The sequence below is a fragment of the Sapajus apella genome, unplaced genomic scaffold (assembly GCF_009761245.1).
Source record: "Sapajus apella isolate SASKATOON/1434 unplaced genomic scaffold, GSC_monkey_1.0 scaffold10, whole genome shotgun sequence".
Classification (NCBI taxonomy): domain Eukaryota; kingdom Metazoa; phylum Chordata; class Mammalia; order Primates; family Cebidae; genus Sapajus; species Sapajus apella.
The window spans coordinates 3910911-3918738 of record NW_022436950.1 but is presented as its reverse complement, the minus strand read 5'-3'; the positions used below and the strand labels follow the sequence as shown (position 1 = coordinate 3918738).

The 7828-nt window shown below is 48.5% G+C and overlaps 1 protein-coding gene and 1 pseudogene across 1 annotated transcript in view; both read right to left on the bottom strand.

Annotated features, from left to right (window-relative positions):
* The window catches only part of IQCA1 (IQ motif containing with AAA domain 1), a 170849-nt gene that overhangs the window by 72412 nt on the left and 90609 nt on the right, over positions 1 to 7828 (bottom strand). The window lies entirely within an intron of this gene.
* LOC116551605 lies at positions 662 to 6054 on the bottom strand (annotated as a pseudogene).

Below are 7828 nucleotides of genomic sequence, written 5' to 3'. Positions count from 1 at the left end.
TTTTTTTGTCAATGTTATTGTGTATTTTTGCCATTTTTGTTTTGGATACCCAGATTGTTCTATGTTTGGTCTCTGGGAGCCCCTACACTGGTGAGGTTGTGCTCGTAGGGATGGATTAGGAGGAGGGTGAGGGGGATGGGGGAAGGGATCCAGGAAGGGAGACTGAGGTGCGGAACAGTGTTCCAGCAGGAGGAACAGCATGCGTGGAGTCCAGATGGGGTGGGGCTGTGACTCACAGAGACAACCGAAGGAGGCTCAGCAGCCGTGGGGACCATGTGGGGCTGGGAAGACAGAAATGAGGCTGGAGTGTGGGGAGAGACAGAGGGAAAGAAGAGAAGTGCGGTGGCGGGGAGAGAGACAGGGAGACAGAGACAGAGAGACAGAGAAAGAGGACAGCCCTTGAAAGGACCCTAAGCTGTGCTGACTTTCAGGGAGCTTGGAGTTGGTTTGTGAGCAGAGCAGCTCCCCAGAAGCCTGGCGTGAAGGGATTGGCCCCATGTCACATCACTCTGGCTGGAATAGGGGGGTCTGGGGGTGGCGAGGAGATGCATATGTGATGTCCATCTGTTATAGCAGAATCAGAATTTATGACTTAAAAGTTTTGCTGGGTGAATAGGTATAACATGGTATTTTAAAAAATGTGTATTTCTTTAGTTGGTGGGGCTGAACTTTATTTTGTTTGCTTTTCTGTTCGTTTCCTAACTTTGTGGCCTTATCTCGATTTTTACAAATGAAGGTGCGTGAGCCCACCTGTTGACTGTGAACCTTTTCGTAGCAGCTACTAAGGGTGGGGCTTGCTAGGTGCTAGAGCTGCACGGGTCCTGCCTCTGAGATCCTTGAGTCTTCCTGTCCCCCAGTCCTCCTTCACCGCGCCTTGGGGCCCCGACTACACCATGCCATGGCCCCTCTTCCTTTGATGCCTTTTACTAGGTGGTTCCTGGGTCCAGGGCTTCCCTGTAACTGTCACACACGTTTCCCTGAACAGACACCAGGAGTTGCCTTCCCAGACACCATCCCGCCACTGTGGCGGGCCCTTCACACTCCGGCCCACTTCCCGAGGTGCGGCGGGCCAGCCATGACCCGTGTTCTGACGCTGTCTTCCTCTACAGCGGGGGTGGCCCACTCCACTGTCAGACAACTCTTTCGACATCACCCAATGGAGAGGGAGAGAACAAAATCCAATGCCCCAGCTCTGTCCTAGACCAATCACGTTCAGCTAAGTGAGAATCTCTTCCAAGGTATGTAGACATTGGGAGTCGTTTTTTCTGAAAACAACCCCAGGCAGCTAGACTGAAGGCCACAGATTCAATGAAGTTGTCCTTCCAATTCCTGGAGGTCAGGGAGTCTGCACCCTCTTCATGCCCCGAGTCTGCTCCAGATGAAGCCTTCCTGACTCCTATCACCATCGCTCAAACGAGATTTCCAGATTGTTCCCCCTCCTGGCCATCCTGTGGACTGTTCTAGCTGCCCAGGCTCCCGGTTAAGCAATGGTGCTGGTTTAATGTCGTGGGTGGAGCCATGGCCGGTGACCTCCTTGGCCTTTGCAGTGTGTGAATGTGGCCTGCGGTTATGCTGCTGTCTGGATATTCCCGTCACACCATGAGTCCAGAGTGGACAAAGCCCTCCTATCTGTATACCAGGTAGACAGGTTTCTCCTGCCTTGAAATTATACTCATGGGTTTTAGGCATTCATTCCTAATGGCTTGATCAGCTCAGGCTGCTATAAGAAAATATTATAAACTAAGTGGCTCATAAACAAAAGAAATGTATTTCTCAGGTTCTGGAGACTGGCAAGTCCTAGATCAATGTCCCCACAGATTTTGTGTCTGGTGGGGCTGCTCTCTGCCTCAGAGACTGCATGTTCCAGCCATGTCTTCACTTGGTGGAAGGGGTGATGTGGCTCTCTGGGGTCTCTTTCACAAAGGCACTAATCTCAATCACAAGGGCTCGGCCCTCATGACCGAATCACCCTCTGGGGCCCCACCTCCTAACACGGTCACACTGGTGATTAGCTTTCAACGTATGAATTTTGAAGCTAGGGGGACACAAAAATTCAGACCATGGCACCTAACAAACGCCAGTTTCTTACATTTGGCTGCCTGCGTGACTTCATGCTGCTGGAGGGGAGCGTTCATTCATTTCCATCTCCCTTGCTTCCGAGGCTGCTGGCTGACCAAAACATGAAAAGATTTGATCTATTAACTTAACCCAATGGAAAGCTAAAAAAAAAAAAAAAAAAAAAAAAAGAAAGAAAAAAGAAAAAAAAATCCAATGCCCCAGCTACCCTAGACCAATTGTGTTCAATTAAATGAGAATGCCAGAATCTCTTCTTTTCCAAGGTGTGTGGACATTGGGAGTCTCCTTCTAACAGGGAGCAGAAGTGTGTTCTCATGTGCAGACCGACCTCAGAGCTGAGTCACTGTGGTATCTGCCTTCTCTGCTTGGCCACACCAGCAGCATGCCATGATCCATGGTTGGTAGCATCCAACTTTCTTTTTTGCAAACTGAGCCATTTCTATGACTCCAGTCTTCTGGGGCTCCTCAAACATTACAATCAGCAGCAGCGACAGTTCACGTGCCCAGTCTCTGGGTACTGCTAAGATGCTCAACCACACACAAAGCTTCCTTTAGAGCAGCTCGTTGCTTTCTCATCGGCTTCCTGTTTTCTCTTCATGGCCCAATCAGTTATAAATCATTCAGGACAAACCAGTTGTTAAGTAAAAATAAACTTATGGAGGCCTCATGATTTGATTTAGGTGATAATAGTCCCCCTTTCTCCAAGGAGGATACATTCCAAGACCCCCAGTGCACACCGGAAGCCTTGGATAGTACCAAACGATACATACACTATACTTTTTCCTGCGTGGAAACAGGCAGGTAGCGTATACAGCATGAACGTGCTGGACAAAGGGATGATTCATGTCCATGGTGGGATGGGACAGTGTGGTGCAAGACTTCATTAACACTGTGGAGAATGGTGCGCAGTTCAAAACCGAGGAATTTTCCATGTGCTATTGATGGTTCACACTTGACTGTGGGTAACTGGAACTGCGAAAAGTGAAATTGAGAATAAGGGGGACTGGTGCATATTTAAAAAGCTGGTTTGTGGAAACGGACCGTTTTTAGTAAGTTTCCAGCTGCTATGTGAACACTGTCCCGTACACAGCACAGATAAACGCTGCATGCAGGTCTCTGGAGTTTCCTACTGACAGTCAATGAGACGTACTGAGAGATGCGGAGATGCAAATGCAAATGTTTCCAGAAGAGGCTTTGTGGTCAAATATTTTATCCTCTGTATTTGTCTTTGTGAAATGAGGAGGGAAGTCCGAGATAAACCGCGCGTCCTCCTCCTGCCCTCCCCAGATGTTCACTATTGCTATAATTTCCTGCCTGGCTTAAAGGGCGACTAAATGCATGGAGGTTCTGTTGAAAATTTTCTATTGGCAAGTATGTGCATCTGAAGTAGGCTGTTGAGGGACAGCTGACATCTCACGCTGATAGGACCGTGGAAAAATTCAAATAGGGCTGCAGCTGTTAGATTTTTTGAAATGAGGGTATACATTTTGGCATACATCTGTTAACGTACAAGTTCAAATGTCAAAGGGATCACTCAGCAGCTTTTAGATTACCTGCTTCTTCCCTCCGGGTCTGTATCCTGGAGTGGGGGAGAGCGATTTTGAAGAGGCTGATGATTTCCCACTGATCTGAGAGTGAAATAATAATCCCTTTTCTCTAGATTCAGAAGTAAAAATCAACCCAGACACTATAATGGCTGACCACTATATTTAAAAATTAATAGGCACCAAATAATGTGAGACCTTATGCAATTAAACTTGAACAACAGATCAAGCGTCTCCCGTGTTTCTGAGCTTGCATTTAGGCCGTGGTTTTACTTTTCTGCTCATGCCTTCCCATCGGCACTAGGGAATCAACATTCTTCACAGCTTTTAGGGCTTCAGAGTGCTACTCTTTCCCCCACAAAAAGAAATACAACAGATAGGAGAGAATCTACAATGGAAAGTCTAAAAATGTACAGCTGTGTCCTAAATGCGTCTGTTCCAAGTTTCTTTGATGATGGTATCTGTGTTAATTTTTGTTGGAAAGAGCTTCTTGGTCATGAGTATGGTAGTAAGAAATAAACCATATTTTTCACACGGGCCATGCAGGCTGCCAGCTGGTTACTGGCTCTCCAGCTCTCCAGTCCTCAGGGTTGGAATCTAAACCATGGGCCCTCAGCTCTCTGGCCTGTGAACTCTACCACCAGCTCTCCTGGGACCCCCTCTTGCAGATGGCAGACGGTGGGACTTCTCAGGCTGCATAACTGAAGGAACCAATACCTTATAATGAATGAATCTTTCTCCATATAAATATAGAGACACGGAGGGTATACACGCGCACGTACAGGCCGTATGCGTTTTTTATATGTCTGTCTCGTACTGGTTTTGTTTCTCTGGCCCACCCTGACCACACGTTCTTCTCAAGCCTTCTCTTCAGCACTGCTCTGTCATTTCCCCCCTGTGGCTCTCTCTCTCTTTAAAGAACCTCCTGAGTGCCTCTATCATATCCTTAGTTTAAACTCCTCAATTTTTTCCAGGGGAAAATAACTTTTATTGAGACCCCACCAGCTGCAAAATCTCTTCCTGGTATTCAGCTCCATCTTCTTTTGCAATGTGGTCTTTCTTGAGTGGTTCCATGAATACCTTCTTCTCTTCCATGGTCTGGAAGCAGCCAGCGCCAAACTTGGAGGTGGTGTCGGTGAACTTGAGGTCAGTCTTCTTCAGAGCCCGCCGATTGGTCTTGCCTGCAAAGGCTGGTGGAGGGTGAGCACAGGTCTTCGCTTCTTGGTTCCTGACACACAGCCCTTCAGCATGACAAAGTCACTGGTCACTTCACCACAGGGGACAAAGCCACCCAGAGAGTTGATGCTCCTGTCAGGCAGGTTACAGTCAGTGGAGGCATTGTTCTGAGTCAGTTTGTCTCCTTGATGAGGTGTCCCTGGCTGATCTTACAGTTGGATCTTCTTGTTGGTCTCAGTGCAGTGATGGTAGCCTTTCTGCCCAGCACGTGCCACAGAGAAGGCCACACAGGTAGGATGCCATGCCCCAATCCAGGCCACCTTGGGCAAGCCTCAGTGGGTCTTACAGGGCAGCTTCTTGGTGTGCCAACAGCTTGTGGCCCCTTTGTAGTCTTTGCCCTTGGTCACCCCAAAGATGCCAATCATCTCACTCTGCCCAAACACTTGGTTCCCAGGTGCCTGCTGCTGTAGCGTCTCCCAGGCGCAGTCCAGCCTCTTGGCCACAGTGCCTTTGCTCACCTGGATCTCCATCAGCAGGGCCTTCCTCTGGTGTGGAGGGAGCAGGTGCATGTGGGTGTGGGCAGTGACGCGGATGACTTGGCAGTGCTTCCTCATGCTGCTGAAGTCCTGCTCCAGGTTCTTCTTGTCATCTTTCTGCCATTTCTTGCAGCACTTGGTAAAGGCCTTCTTCTTAGATTTATGCCAGTTCTTAGAAAAGGCAGGAGAATTGCCTGAACCCAGGAGGCGGAGGTTGCGGTGAGCCGAGATCACGCCATTGCACTCCAGCCTGTGTAACAAGAGCGAAACTCCATCTCAAAAAAAAAAAAAAAAAAAAAAATGAAAAGGTGCTTTTTGTGCTCATCACTGATGTGCTTATCGAAGATGTTCTTGAAGGTCCAGAGGCCTCCAGGGTTTCCACTTAGCCCACAATGCCCACAGCCACAATGGTGGCATCTCCACAACGGTCACAGCCTCCACCACCTCCTTCTTGTTCACCTCGAATCCTGGCCTGTTGACTTCTTGCACGATGTGGGTCATGCCAGCCTTGTACCCCAGGAAGACTGCGAGGTGGACTGGCTTGGAAGGGTCATCCTTAGGGAAGCTCTTTGCCTTCTCATGATGCCTGCTGTGCACTTCTGAGGCAGGAAGCTCAGGGACCCATGTTTGGAAGGGGAGAACTTCCTGTGAGACATCACGACATCAAATTCTGCTGGTAGAGACTAATTTTTTTTTCCTTTTTTTGAGACATGTCTCCCTCTGTTGCCCAGGCTAGAGTGCAGTGGTACAATCATGGCTCACTGTAGCCTTGACTTCCCTTGCTCAGGATATCCTCCTGCTTTAGCCGCCTGAGTAGCTGGGACCACAGGCACATGCCATCATGCCTGGATAATTTTATAAAAATTGTTTGTAGAGATGGAGTCTCCCTATGTTCCCCAGGCTGGTTTCAAACTTCTGGATTCAGGTAATCCTTCTGTCATGGCTTCCCAAAGGGCTGAATTACAGTCCTGAGCCACTGCGCCCCGCCAGTTTTCACTTCTTATGGCAGAGGGACTGAGGGGGAAAAAGGAAAACCTTCCATTTATCCTTCCAGAAATTCCCAGATGGAGGGCTGTACAGAACTTCATGGTGTTGGACTTCTTCCTGCCTTCCATGCTGTTCCCATCCCCCAGCTGGTTTCACCTCTTTCTCCTGCCCCAATATGAAGCTGTAATCCAGATTCTCCAACTTCCATTCACACTGATTTTCCTACACCTTATCCATGCTCCACCTTCAACTAGAGTTTCCTGAGTCAGGATAAATCCTGATCCACACCACCAGTCTTTATCTCTCCTGAGTTTGTCCTGAACTTCCAGCTGTTGAATCATAGACAGTGGTTTGGCTCAATAGCTCTAAACCATCCCTGGTCCATCTGTCCTCAGTCTTCCCTCCATTCCACTCAAGACACCTGCAGTTCACCTAAACTCCTTGGTCTCCTCCTGTTTCTTCCACACCCCGTCAGCCAGGCCAGTCATCCTTTGTGGTATCTCTTGCATCTTTCGTGATGTCTCTTCCATCTGTTTCATCTTTTTATACCCAGTCCTTTCATCCCAGGGCAGATCTTCATCTGAGCATTTATTCATGTCTTCAAAAGTAACTGTTGCATAGCTTTTGAGTCCCAAGCGCTGTCAGAGAAGCCAATCAGAGTTTCGGGTCACTCTAGCTGCTGCAGGGGAATAGGCTGGGGAATGGCAGGAGAGGAGGTGGGGGCATCGGCTGGGAGGCTGGTGCAGTTGCACCCCTGAGAGGCAATGATGCCTCTTGGTCAGGTGGTCGCCGTGGAGATGGGGAGAAGTGGAAAGGCTTGGTTATGAGTGCAGGCTCCTGAAAGGGTCTCCTGATATTCTGTATCCCCCAGGAAGCCTCCCCTGCCGCTCTGGTGCCTAAGATCATCACTCTCCTTTGAGTCCACAGTGCCTCCGTTGGCCCTTTGCCTGTGTAACCAAATACACCCTTTCTCTAAGCAGTGATCTTTGAGCTTTTTACAAAAGGGGCCTCTTGAAAACATGAAGAAAGCTGACACACCTTTTCTCCAGGAGAGTGCTTCTTTCCGTAAAAGTTTACATACAATTACAGGGTGTTTAACCATGGGGTCCCTGTTCCCTGGGCTAAGGACTCTATTACCTCTACAGCTCACAAGCCAACCTCTCCCTTCTTTACATCCTCTTCTCTTGTTGTATTTCAGTGGACACAGAAGATGCTCCAGACATACATTTCCATGATGGCACCCTTACTCCTGATAACTTCCTTTGGAAATGCATGACATTCCCTTGTCCATTTTTGTAAAGTCATGCAAAATTTGGTTTGAAATGTTCTCAAATAATATAAGAATGTGGTTGGCTTAGTGGTTCAATTTGGAGCACTTCTTTGGGCCAAGGGATTGGGGAGGAGGAGCTGTGGTCAGAGTTATGTCTGCTGGCACTGCAGATCAACAAAAGCTTTCAATGTGAACTGCACTGCACAAAGGTCCAAGGGTCATTCCAGAAGAATGCAGCA